Source organism: Cynoglossus semilaevis, chromosome 12, assembly GCF_000523025.1.
Source record: "Cynoglossus semilaevis isolate Cse_v1.0 chromosome 12, Cse_v1.0, whole genome shotgun sequence".
NCBI classification, from domain to species: Eukaryota; Metazoa; Chordata; class Actinopteri; order Pleuronectiformes; family Cynoglossidae; genus Cynoglossus; species Cynoglossus semilaevis.
In genome coordinates this window covers 4,192,303-4,206,030 of record NC_024318.1, presented here as the reverse complement: position 1 = coordinate 4,206,030, position 13,728 = coordinate 4,192,303, and the positions used below count along the sequence as shown (strand labels likewise).

Here is a 13,728-nt window from a genome sequence, read left to right as displayed (position 1 = left end):
CCCGTCCTGGCCTGCCCAGGAGGTGCTGTGTTATGCATGGAGAGCATGAGGACATCCAGAGGAGAGGGACAGAGAGAGGAGGAGAAAGTTGGACGGATGGAGAGTGAAGGTGACGGAGAAGGAGAGTGAACTGGAGGTCGTCCATCAAACCAGCTGTCAATTAACTGACCTCCTGTAGTGACGCGGAGCAGGGGGCGGGGCTTAGAGACAACCAGACTGTAAGCAGGAGCAAACATCTGATGTTCTGACTGAACCAGGTTCACTCAGATGTTTGGTCCACGGTCCAGATTCATCAAAGAAGAAAGACAAGTTCAGTCCTGATTAAAAATCTACAACATCACACCATCTGTGTCTAGATTTGTTTTTTTACTTACTCCCCCCCCCACCACCCACCACTGAAAGAACTGCTTTACTTAACCCCCCCAATCCCCCCCCCACCACTGAAATAACTATTACCACAGCACAACCTACTGAGGAGCAGCACTTCTTATTATTCTTATTTTTATTATTCAACACGGACCTCAAACTAGAATGGCAGTGGACCACAGCTGTCACCTGCCCCTCACTTTGACCAACACATCTGTGTCCACCCCAGACCAAAGCGGGAGCCTGAAGGTCTCACGGTGTCTACGACCAGGAACCAGAAGTCCCAGACGTTCACACTGAACAGAAAAATACAGTATGACAACAGGCGGAGCAGGAGGAACACACACACGGGCAACATGTGGGTCGTGGACCACGGGACAGACCATTTTCTTATCTTAGCTCTGACACACTTCAACTCCAGGTCATAACTTCTCTCCCTTCTGCTTTCCTGTGGTAAACGGTGACCAGTGTTGAACCAGTGTTGAACCAGTGTTGAACCAGTGTTGAACCAGTGTTGAACCAGTGTTTACCAGGATCAGATGAAACACTGAGTTATTGAGTCAGTGGACCTCCACCTCGGTCAGACTTCTCCTCCGACCTGCTGGACTCCACGTCAGTTTCATTGTGGCTAAGATTCCATTTCTCTTCTTTTATTCTCCGTCCCTGCTCCATCCCTCCTCTCCCAAGTCTTCCACAGGCCATCCTTTCCCTTCCCAGCATGCCTTGCAGTCCCAGAGGCGCCAGCCGCATCCTGTCCCTCACAGTCTCCCGTCGTCCTGGTGAAGACCGTGAAATCAGCATGATTAATAATTATAATTATTGGCAAACGTGCCAGCTGCTCCGTGGCACTCAGCACCTCTGATTTATGGTTCTGTAAATGCAAACAGTCATTGTCCATATTCACAGAAGAAAGACGGAGGACCGGAGGGGTGACACCAGAGGGGTGACACCAGAGGGGTGACACGGGCAGACGGACGGTTCTTGGACGCCTGCCCTGGAAATATGATTTTATCTTCGGAAGTCGGCGGCCCCTGTCCTGCAGCCATTGTCCCGCGGCCCCTCCCTCCTCGGGTCCGACCGTCGGCCTGTTGTCCTGCTCATGCTCCTCACCTAGTCACTGCTCCACGGAGGATGCCGTTTGATCTCAGTGGGCTTCAAAGAAGTCTGAGGCCGCAGGGTTTCCAGCATTGTGCGGCAGCAGACTGCCTCTTTATGGACGGCCCATCGTCGCCATTGTGCTCGCCGCGGCCCTCGGTGGCGAGGTGTACGTCCTGGATGATGCATGCATCTCACAGGGGCCGCGGACAATTAATGATTCAGTGGAAAAGTGAAGCCCAAAATAAATCATCCATTATTTGGGAATAATTAGATTTTTCTGATCCAATAATAAACTGGATTACAACCAGGAGGCTGTCACCGGGCAGACCGCGGTTTTCCTTCTCTATTTGTCTTTCCCTCAGTGTGTGTGTGTGTGTGTGTGTGTGTCCTGACTGATGGAGCTGCACAGTCTGTTCCTCAGGCTCTGGGGGTCTGCTGATGTGTCTATCAGTGACAGAACGAGACTATGGATTATCTCGCTCATTAATCACCATCACTGTGGCAGCACGCGGAGTCATGCTCTCTCGCTCTCTCTCTCTCTCTCACACACACACACACCTCGCACGCTCCTGTTGAACGCCGCTCTCCCACGGACAGAGTGGTTCTGACAGCTACTGGCCGCCGACCTGTCCACAGCCTAATCTCATTAAGGTTCTTCTGGCATCTGGACCAGTTCTGCTTGGGAACGGTCCATGATGGAGTGAGGCAGACGAGGCGATGAAGCGTGTAATGGATGTCTAAATCACGGAGCTACAGCCGCAGCCAGCGGGTGGCGTCACACTCTTCTGACATGGACGTGTTGACAAAACTACAAAAACTAAAAATATCACATCTGAACGGACCTGAAAACCCAACACGGTCCAAACAGGAAAAACACATCACATGTTGTAGGAGTGCATTATGGGATGCGTGTCGGTAGGCTACGTACTGTAGAGTGTTTTGGAATTCCTGATATTCCAGTGTCGGGAATCCTTCCGTTTCTTAAATAACCACAGACTAGTCCACCACTCGGACGGTGGTTTGGCCACATGTGGCCCGCGGGCCACAACTTGATTGAGCATTATTCTGACATTGAGATCCAATCACGGCTGATTGGGGAAGTTTGGTGTCCAGATGGATCAGAACTTCTTCATCTGGGTGAGTCGGGGGTGGGTGAGGAGCAGTGACAGTCATCACACCTGTCTGCCTCCCCCAGTCAGCTGCAGGTCCGTCCTGTACCTGTCAGTGTTGTGCAGATGGGCTACAGCTCCCTCAGGTACCTGGGCTAAATACCCGTCATTAATCACCACATAAAGCCCCCCCGGCGGGAGGTGCCCCAGGTTAGACCACATCAAAAAATAAATTGGCTGAAAAATGGCTCTGGATGAAAGCGCCGTCCCAGGAGAGAGGAGGGGAGGAGGAAGGGAGGAGACGGGAGAAATAATCTGAAGGCAGTCTCGCTAAGTGATCTGTCAGTGAACTAAGTGACATCATCATTCACGCCGCCTCAGTGATGTTCCCGCCGTGTTGACAAGCTCGGCTGTTTGCTTTCAGATTTGCACACATTCATCTTCTTTATTTGCCAAAGAGTTGAACGTCTGCAGTCGGACTGCCTTCAGCGCCATCAGGCTGTGAATAAACAAGGACGGGGGGGGTGGAGGGGAGGGAGGAGAAAAGAGGTGAGGAGAGGAGGGAAAAGATAGCTTCACTTCGCCGATAAATAAAACCGAATCCCAACATTAGATAATCAGGTGATGACATCATTAATAATAAAATCATTTAAACTCTTCTCCAAACTCTTTTACATCTGTCATCATCAGAGTTCATACGACAAATCCATAATAATCTTCCCTGCCGACCCACTCTGGGGTCACGACCCCATCACAGAACAACTTCCCTTCGGGGTCCACACTGACTTCAGGCCCAATAACAAGTGGAAACCTAAATTGGGACAGTGCCCTCTACAGTCCGGGGTCCCATCAGTTAAAGAGCTGTCTGTTTTCAGCACTTAATCAATCAATCAATCAAACTGTGGCCACGAACAAGTGCGATGACGTTCAACAGTAAAGAGCTGAAGAAGGCTGCGAACCAGAGCTTTAACAAACTGTTTTTAATTTGAAGAGACAAATAAAACCATGTGGACAAAAACCTGAGATGAGGTCAAGGACACGCTGAGGTTTGGACCAGTCCAGATCACTGGGACGTGTCTGCAGCTGTCCACTCTGATGATTAATGACCAGAGGGATTCCCCTGGTCAGCCTGAACCTCTGCTCTATTGATGCTGGTCCACCTTTCACTGCTGATGGTCTGAAGCCCTGTAGGTTCTCACTGAGCTGTCAGTGAACGCAGCACAGCTCAAATATGGGATTACATCAGTGCTAATCTGCGCTGGATTAGCACTAATATAATCCTATATTCCATCGTCAGACACGGACTGGTGTTTTTTATTATTCAGTTACATAAAAAAGTTTGATAACGGATACTCAAGTACACAAGATGTAAAAGTCAAGATAACGGATACTCAAGTACACAAGATGTACAAAGTCTGCAGTACTTCAAGTCCACAGTATCCAAGACAACAAACACCAGAGCTAACGTTAGCTACAACAGTCATTCATTTTTTTCAAAGCCTCCAATAATCTTTCATTTAAAAATGGAACTTCTGGGACTGAGGCGTTAGCTACAACAGTCATTCATTTTTTCAGAGCCTCGAACACTCTTCTATATAAAATGGAACTTTGTTTAACTATGTTCAACTTTTCAACAATGTTATTGTTTGGTTTAACTATGATATTTATTTCTTAACCCTTTTATTTGGACTTTATTTTCTCCTGAGATCAGAGGAATCAAAGTCCATGACCAGGGGAGAATGAGTCAGCGTGGTTGCGAGCACGACTCTGTCCGAGTGTAGGAACAACTTGACCACGAGTTTCACCTCAGCCCAGATCTCAGTGACTGAAACGTCAGCATTACTCAGCCGTGATGTGGAGCTGACACTCGGAGCTTCACGTCTCCGTCCCAGCACCGACACAAACACTTGGTTTAAAGGAACCTCTGCCTTTATGTCATTTCAAAAAGGAGGGGGCGTGGTGAGCGGCCAGGTTACGCTCCTCTATTCTTCTTCTCCTCCCTTCAGCAGAGCGGTCTGTGTCAGTAGGAGACGGCGGGACAATGGAGGTGATCTCTCTGATCTCAGGGCCTCCATTGTTGCCACTGATGTTATTAATGTTCATCTCTGAGAAAAGCCACGGCCTCTGCCACACGGCTTCAGCCACGCTCTCTCTCTCTCTCTCTCTCTCTTCTACCTCTGTGCTGTGACTCAGTGAGGGAATTCAGCACTTTTATAATTATGGTCTGTCCGGTGTGGTGACTCTCCACATTCACCTCAGGTGATAATGTTCACGTGACATTAAAAATGTAATCATTTAAAATTTTAAATTACAGTGTGATGCAGCTAAGGCAGGGATGGACAAACTAAGGCCCGGGGGCCAGATGTGGTCATTTGCCTTTGTAATCTGACCTGTCAAATTTATCCAAATGATGTCATTAATTAATATATTATTGTTATACCTCTGCCTTTTCCCTGCATCACCGTAGTTCCCCAATAGATGGCAGAGGAAAAAGGCTAAAAGCACTTTAACATGTCGTTTATCTTGAGGCTCCAAATTTTTGGGTTAGTCACAGATAAAGTCTATTTCAATCTAAAAATTCAAATCACATCTCTATTTATTTTAACATTTATTTCCAATTTAATTTTAACTTTGCTTTTCAGGGTTACAGTGACATCACGTCTGACTTTCAATTGTTTTTTCGTCAAACTTTGTGACCTTTAACCGTCACAGCTAAAAAGCTAATATTTAAACTGTATTTATATTCAGTGATCATTACAAAGATGTAGTATTTGTGTATGTAAATTGTGTAGAGAATAAAGTGAACATGCAAATGAATCAGTACAGAGAGAAACTGGTGTCACTGGCCAGGGATTGGCTGCTGATGGAAACCAGCAGAAATGAGAATATATGTGAATATATTTGCCTCCACGACTGAAGGACTGACGCGTCAGTGACCTGGGACGACTCTCTTTACAAAACACCTTAAATGGCTGAAGATAACTGGTACTTAGGAGACGTAACGTGTACATCAGCCTGCACTGCTAAGAGGAGACGGCTGGTGGACACTTAGCATCAGCAGCCTGTGATTGGTCGTTAATCAGAACACGTCTAATCACCTCCGGCAGCTGGTTTCTCTAAACAGACGTAAATAAATGTGTCTGAGCGGAGAGCGATGACTGGCGTAATTAGCATCATTAGCGTTAGCCTGGGACTGCACATTGGAGAAAGAACACAGAAAAATGGCCGCCACCTACGTTTGTGGGACTGGTGTGTAAAAATGTAAATTTTTTACATCATCATTTTTATAAATTTTATATTCTTCTTTACCTATCTAAGAAAATATTTTTTTTGGTGAAAAGGGAATTCCTGACGACGGGAACACTCCTGGCTTCTTCTTTGAACAAACGTGAGTAAAGGCACAGTGCGGTCATTTATCAGCAGGACCGTGGGCTGCCCGTGCCTTGCTGTGCCGAGCCCGAGGTCAGGCTTCCTTCACTGTGGACTGGGAGTAATTATTAACCCACTGGGATTGTCCAGATCTCCGCTGGTCATCCGGGAAAACGGAGAGTCAGAGGTCACGACAGAGCAGGACACTGATAAAAAGGAGGTGACGGAGCTGAAGAGTGGGTTTTTAAAGGTTGGAATGATGGATGAAAATCAAAGTGGAAAATGACGACACTTTGAGAGAAAGAGCCGTTGATCACGGACGACACGTCGGTCTTTAACTCCACGATCTTGATGGAAAAGAAATTAAAAAAAAAAAACAGCGAGTGTGTCTCCAGGAAAACCTCGTCTTCCTGCTGTATTTGAGGTTTAAGGTTTAAGGTTGAACTTCATTGATTGGGGGGGGCAGAGGCAAAGACTGTAGAAAAAAATAGGAATTTACAAATTGTGACGCAACAACAACTAGAATGAGGAGAAAAACAACTGGATCTCAAAGAACACCCAAAGGCACGTCTGTGGCTACAAATCCACTCAATTACATCAAATAAAAATATGTTTTTGTGAAACTAATATTACATAAAAAGTTCATTTTTCCTATCCAAAATATGTTTTTGTGAAACTAATATTAGACAAAATTCATTTTTCCCATCTATCAAATCCAAACCTTCCAAGACTTCAAGCACTTGTACAAACCCAGTCCTTGGACGTCAAATCTGGTATTTGTCATCAGTTCCTCCCACATCATCTACCTCACCCCTGGGGTGTGTGTGTGTGTGTGTGTTAAGAACCCAACCTTTGGAGAAGTGTGATTTTCCAGTCATGGGAAGACCAGAGTTTCCGTGTTCTCTACATAAAAGCCATCACCTCAAACTGGAGGTAAATCAAACCGCGGCTCTGACACCGAGGCCGACGCAGCTTTTGTCACATCACATCTTCAAAAGATGTTGTGGGTTTTGTGGGGAATAAATCGCGCGGTCCGTCTGTGGCCCGGCCCTATATCATATTCAGCGAGCTTGTCGGTGCCGTGGAGGTGGTGAATGGGCCGCCGGGGGCCCAGCCACTGGCGGGTGGTCTGACACAGAAAGGTTAAATATGGTTCAGTCAGCGCGGCTCTCAAAGAGCGCGGCTGTTAAAAAAATAAGTTATGTCGGCCGTACGTCTTCAGGCAGTCAGGATATTGACAATAAGGACACAGCGAGGACAAGACTGTCCCAGGACTGAACCTCAGACTCCCAGAGTCCAGTCACAACAACTCTTGTTTCCAGTGGATTTATTGACAGCTCATCAAAGGCCTGGCTAGACCAGTGTGTGTGTGTGAACACTCATATTCAGTGAACTGATGATAAACTTGAACTCCTCAATTGACAACAGGGAGGAACGTAAATAAAAATGGAGCAGTTACTAAAAAAAAAAAAAAAAGCCACAGAATTTAAAATTTTCCTGTGAGGTGTGAGAAAACATCCATTCACTGAAATATCATCATATTTCCTTTCCTGATCCCGTATCAATCTCCTCTATCAGTTATTGATTTTTGTTCTCTCCAATTCCCAGTCCAATATTCCTGGTGTTGGTTCATTTTCTTTTTCTTGTCTTTCTTCTCTAGTGATTCCAAATGTCCCGTTAAACAAATGTCTGAGGTTTTTAAGTCCAGCTCTGCTCCAGGTGAATGACATTTTCCACAGAGATCATTACAGTGATACTGGGACAGGGGGCGCTCTCTAACAGTGTCACGTTGTTAGTGACTGATCTTGGTTTTTATTTTATCTCCAGCCGTGTCAGGTGGATTCAGGTAGAGGTCAGTGATAAATAGTTCAGTCTCACAGTGACAAAGATTCAACTAAACATTTTTCCTTTTGCACATTTACTCCAACAAACAAAACAGCTTCAAATTGTCTTCATTTTTTTTCTTTATGTTTAAGGGTGTGAGATTGGGCAGGGGTCCAAGAATTTGTGATCGGGATGGGAAGGGGCTTCAAAGCTGAGGGAAGAGGTCCGCGGCCCCCCACTGCAGCCTTGTTCACATGAGAATCAATCTGGTGCCAGTGTTTGATGTGAACCGCAGATAAAAGGAAGCTAACAAAGAGTGACAGCGGGGATATGGACGGACGGGGCACAAACGGGCAGACGGGAGATTAATGGGCAGATGAAACGGTACGAGCTACGGAGAGATGCCACCGAAGGCAAACAAACGTTTACCACAGAAGGGCAAGGGGGGACGTGGGTGGAGACCAGGAGGTGACAAGACGCTCCGGACCAAACAAACCAGACGTGGGTGTAGGAGGACGGACGCTGTCTCTGAGCCTTCACACACACACACACACGGCCCATGGCTCAGTCAGTGGTGGGGGGACAACAGACGGTTCAAAGCCACTGTGGTGTCTTGGTGCACAGTCGACACCAGGAACTGTTATTAGCATCACAAAGCAAACAGCGTTATCATCATCAGCGTCGCTGTCAGGGAGAAAAATGGAACGGTACCGAGTTCAGAGCCCAGACTTCAATCACAGCCGTGGTTCTACAGAGACCGGGGCCGAGCCGCTCACACAGTTAAAATATTACAAACGTTTGTCCTTCCGTTCCTGTCTTGATGTTTTGGGGGTTTTTTTTCTCTCCTCTTTGGTTTTATTTCATCACTGATTGGTTGGTTGTTCAGATTACTGCAGTACAGGTGGACTGTGGGAGGTTTGGAGCGTTTTCTCAGAGTGTGAGTTTTCAGTCTTCCAGGTCAGATGTGGGACCTGAACTGGTCCTTGACCTCTGGACGTTTTCAGTTCTAACTGAGAGCTGGTGCAGTGTTTTATCCTCTTAGTAAAACCTGAATGAAGACAACACTGATGTCAGGAAGGGGTCTGTGAGGGGGGAACACGAGGGGCGGGGTTCCACAATATGATCCCAATTTACAGACCTCCACTGTGTCCTATCAAACCACACCTGAGGACAGTGTCATGACCATCGGTTCTCCAGGAAACTTCTCCAGTCACTTCCTTTTTCCTTCCACCTTCTGTTCACTTCCCAAACTAACAGCCCCCCCCCTTCACCCACCCACAGGTAGAAGCTGTAAAATCCTCAGTAATCTATCAGAAGGTCTGTGGGATCAGACCTTAACCCCCCCTCTGACCCCCCCTCTCCTCCATCAGCTGGTGGTCATGCTCCTCACAGAACAGTGCTGGAATGTTGTTTTATTTGTAGTGAGCTGAAGAGAAAAGTCAGGACGATGCGATTCTGAGCCGCGGCCGGACAATGAGAGGCGGAGAGAACAGGGCCGGGGTCTTCGGGGTCTTCTCCCCGTTCTTATATTTCAGTCAAAACAGGCCGAGACATTGTTGTTCTTTCTGCTAATTAAGCTGTTAGAGAGAGGGGCTGGTCTGACAGGGCCCTGCCTGGCAGGGAGGCTGCGAGTCAATGGGCCGGAGCTGAAGAGGAGACATTTATGAGCTGCCTTTAACCATTGTCCCCCCCCCCTCTTGTCCAGGATCTTTTCAGGCCAGTTGCCTCTGTCTCACTGACCTGTACAATGAGAAGAATGCCACTCTGAGGAGTCAGCGTCGGCCACAAAGAGCAGCCCTGCAGAATGTGGATTTCACGGCACTGGGCCGAAGCCCGGCGCTGCCAAGATTCCGCAGATACTCCGACTTCTACTACATCTACTGCAGGCACCGTGTACATGGGGGGTGAGGGGAGGGGGGGTGTTTATGGACCGAACATCTGACGCAGGCGTTATTAAAAATCTATGTTTCTTGATCCAATGCTTGTGTTGTTCCATTTGGATCTGATTTTCCAGATTTGATGTCCAGCACTGGAAGGACTGGTTCTGTTGGGGCTGCATGGAGTTGATTTTTTCGTTTGCAGTATTTTTTTTTTACTTTGTTAAATTTGGGCCTCAGTCACAGGATTTGGATCTTTTTGGGAAGTTTGTTTTCTGAGATTCGTCTCTGTGAGTTGAAATCTGTTCAATTTATCAGAAATGTTTCTTCAACCAAAAATACTTTCAGATTCTGTACCGGTGCATCTGCCACCTGTTGATTAAACAGGTGAGATGAAGCCTAACTTTTTTTTTAATCATTATTGGGCCCAGAACAACTTTCTTCAAACTCAATTTGAACACAATTTTTTCTGCAGATTTTTCCGCTCCCTGATCCACACCACCTGCCTCCGTCTCCTGGTCCTGCCAGTTCCTGCTCCATGTGTTGCCATAATGCGGCTCCATTTACCACAGAGCGTGGTTCAGCGGCGTCGGAGCGGCCAGCGCCTCGCTCAACAAAGCAGTCCAATTACAGAGCCATTTATGTGTTTGTCAGGGGCTTCAAATGGCCACTACTTCCTCAGGGCGGCCATATTGGCGAGGTCAGGCGCAGCGTCTGATAAGGCGGCTTTATTACAGAGCAAGCCGTCGCTCTCTCAGATGGAGACCCAGGAAGGCAGGAAAATGACAAAAAGAGCAGGGAAAAAAATTTGACAACTTTGTTCTTTACAACAGTTTGGCTGAGGATGGCGCTCTGGCTGCTCTGCGGACCACAGCAGCATGTGTTTCAGGGATTGTTCTGGAAGGGGGAGCGCAGAAACAGCAGGGAGCAGAAGACAAACAGGCAATTCGTGACTCATTAAACACGGCGACGTTGGCCAGCACAGTGGAGGGGTGTGAGGACCTGCGTTCCAACCGGGCGATAAACCCCCCCAGTACCAGCTGGAGCAGGCATCTGTCAGCCGCACGCCACACCACGCCAGGCCACCGATTATCAGCAACGAGACACAACTGAGGGGCCGAACGTGGCCGTTTTCAAACGCCTAACACTTACATAACTGCAGTTGTGGGCTGGACCGGCACCAGAAGGTACCGAGTCAGGACTGACGTTAGAAACCTGAGAAGACGCGTCTCGGAGGTCCACGTGTCTTTTAGTCCTTCGGTCCAGAGTGGCAGGTTGGCAGTTTGGTTTGGAATTGTCTGGAAACTCAGGCCCAGAGCAAAGAAAGTCAAACCACAGCCGTGATAACACGCCGCTGTAATGTCACCCATGACAACCAGGGGGAGCAGTGTCCAGAAGCTGGAGGTCAGACGTGACGGGGGTCAGATGTGATATTTGATGAGTTTCATGAGGACGACGTCCTTTCTATCAATGTTAGGACAAAAAGGTTAAAGTCAACTTTAGCTCTGTGGCGTCAGATAGCTCAATGCTACATTAGCTTCAGGATCAGGTTGACTTAACTTGCAATTAACTCAGACTTGTTTGGCCAATTTGACCATTTCTGGTATTATTTCTTTCTAACTATTTTGTACTTCTTTGTATTTACTTGTGCTTTTGTTCATTTTGTCTTTATGAAAAGTTTAAAACGATTTTTTTTCTACCAAGCTTAAACTTTGAATGCCTGAACAACATTTTTTTTTTGCCAAAACAGCTTTATCTTACTATATTTTTAATCAACCTTTTATTGTTTCTGCTCTTTCCTTGATCTGTAACCTTCTTTTTTTTACCCCGGTTTAACAGTGTCGCGACAAATACAGTCACTTTGTCCTGAAACTTTAAGAGTGAAAAACGTGAACTAACGTAACAACAACAGAACTCAAACTTTTCTCACTTACAGAAGTACAAATAAAGGGTTAATGGATTTGATACTGTTACCTATTAAACCAAAGTCTTTATTATGGGCTGAATAAAACCGTAAGATACCAAAGCACTCGTGAGCCACTCCATTACAGTGTGAAGTGTCACAGGTGAAGCCGTTTACTCGTCTCATTTACAACAGTCTATGAATCCTTATCTTTAAAGTGGCCGTAAACAAGTTGGTTTCACCACAAAACAGATGAAATTATCGCCGTTTGTGTAAAAGGGCCGGTCTTTGTGAAAAACCAACTCATTATTGTCTTTTTTTTTTCCTCATTTCTATAAAGTGTTTTAGCACCTTTCAGCCTGTCGTTTGGTTTTAATGCAGCAGAAATAACCGTTCTCATCTGAGTGGTTTTTACGTCTCAGCGGCAGAAGATGTTTCTGTGGAAACGCTCCCCTCTACAGTCTGGGCCGGGTGTAAATAAGCAACTGTTCTCTAATAATTAACATGAATTTTAAAAAAATTATTGCTTTTTTTTTTTTGCACATTACTACACGTACATATAAAAATCCAAATCTTATTCGACCATTTCTACGGCAATGAAGCTCCGCCGAACTTGGACGTGTTTCAAAGAGCTGTGATTGGTGGTTTAAGGAGACGCCAGTCTCTTTAACGGCTATTTATTCCTCCATCTGTCTCAATAAGAAAAATAAAACCTCAGAAGAGAATATTCTCCCTGAAAAGATGAGCTGCTGGAGCGCACACGCCACATAACTCAATAATAACTGATGACACTCTGGATGCAGCGTAATCAAAATCCTCCATCGCCTGGAAAAGCTCCACATCAGCACAACTTTGCAACGAGGCAAAAGTTTGCTCTCAACAGAATTTAACGAGCTGCTAACTGCCTAATTAAACGCTGAGTGCAAATAAAAGCATGAAATATAGATAAGCTGGAAATGTTGCCTGTGGCTCCGCGGCGCTTTCTGGGAGGAGCGCGGCGACGTCTCCTAACGCCACAATCAGCAGAGCTGCGCTGAGGCCTCGGCCGTGAATGTTTGATAAGAGAGTGAAGACGTGAGCAAGTTTCAATCACCGGCCAACGGAGCCGTGTAAAAAAAAAACAGCAGAGTGCGTTTCGGCCACGAGCCCGCCGTTAACGCGGTGCTTGAGAAACTGGGGTAGTTTCCAGGATGGCGGCACGGAGCACTGCTGCTGTGACAGAAGGGGCCGCGCCCGCTCCTCAGCACCGATCGGCAGGCTGTAACTCTGACTGTAGCTGTCTTTATGGCTCCCTCTCCTCATTTCTCTGGAATATGAAAACATCAGCATATGGCTGCCGACAGCACCGGGGCCGAGGAGTCATTCTCCCCCACGTAACATTGGGACAGGGGTGACATTCGCTACCATACTGCCCCCCTGGCTCAGAAAGAAGTCAGGGGAGAGGCAGAAAGTGAGACGAAGACGCAGCTACAGGACGAGAAGAGACAGATGGTGGTACGCAAAAGGACAGAGAGAGAGAGAGAGAGGAGGAGAGACAAAGATGGTTCCAGGATAATTCTCCTGCAGCAGAAGGTCTTCTTCGTCTCTCAGTCTCCGTGTGAGTCAGTGTGCAGTTCACAGAGTTTCATGTGGCTGCAAGGAGCAGAAAATCTGTCCGTCAGCTGCCAAAGGTTCCAGCTCCGCTCGGTTCCTCTGAGCGCTCTTAAAAACCCGCTGTTTCACACCCATGAATGACACTATTTATGGCCCTGGTTAAAATGGACACTTTCTGGCAGACGGCATGTGTGTGTGTGTGTGTGTGTGTGTGCCATGTGGCAGATGGAAGGCAATATGGCACACCTCTGCCTGGACAGATGTGGCACAGCACATCACACTGAACCACGAGAGGGATCAGAAACCTCCGGAACATCTGGACCTGTGGCAACCTTCACCTGAGCCAGAACACCACTGCACTGAGGAGGAGGAGCAGGAGGAGCAGGAGAAGAAAGGAAGCAGGAAACAAGAGAAGGAAGCGTCAGTGAAGTTCCCTCCACGTCCCGTCTTCATCTCTGGTGGCATGTTTGACGGACAGAGGAAGAATCCCACCTCCCTCAGTGAGGCCTGTCAATCATCTGCTCTGTGGAGTGGAGCGCTGGGGTGCGTCCCAACATGGGCCTGTCATGGCCTGTTGCACAGGAGTGTA

General features: G+C 47.2%; 1 long non-coding RNA gene across 2 annotated transcripts in view; it reads right to left on the bottom strand.

Moving 5' to 3' along the window:
* LOC112487803 (uncharacterized) overlaps window positions 1-13,728 on the bottom strand; it is a 43,864-nt gene that overhangs the window by 6,120 nt on the left and 24,016 nt on the right. Inside the window, exon 5 of one of the 2 annotated variants that reach the window (XR_003051247.1) lies at window positions 8,574-11,107. The exons of the other annotated variant lie outside the window; for it this stretch is intronic. This is a non-coding gene — a long non-coding RNA (uncharacterized LOC112487803). Of the gene's footprint in view, window positions 1-8,573; window positions 11,108-13,728 lie in introns of those variants that run through there. 2 annotated transcript variants of the gene reach the window in all.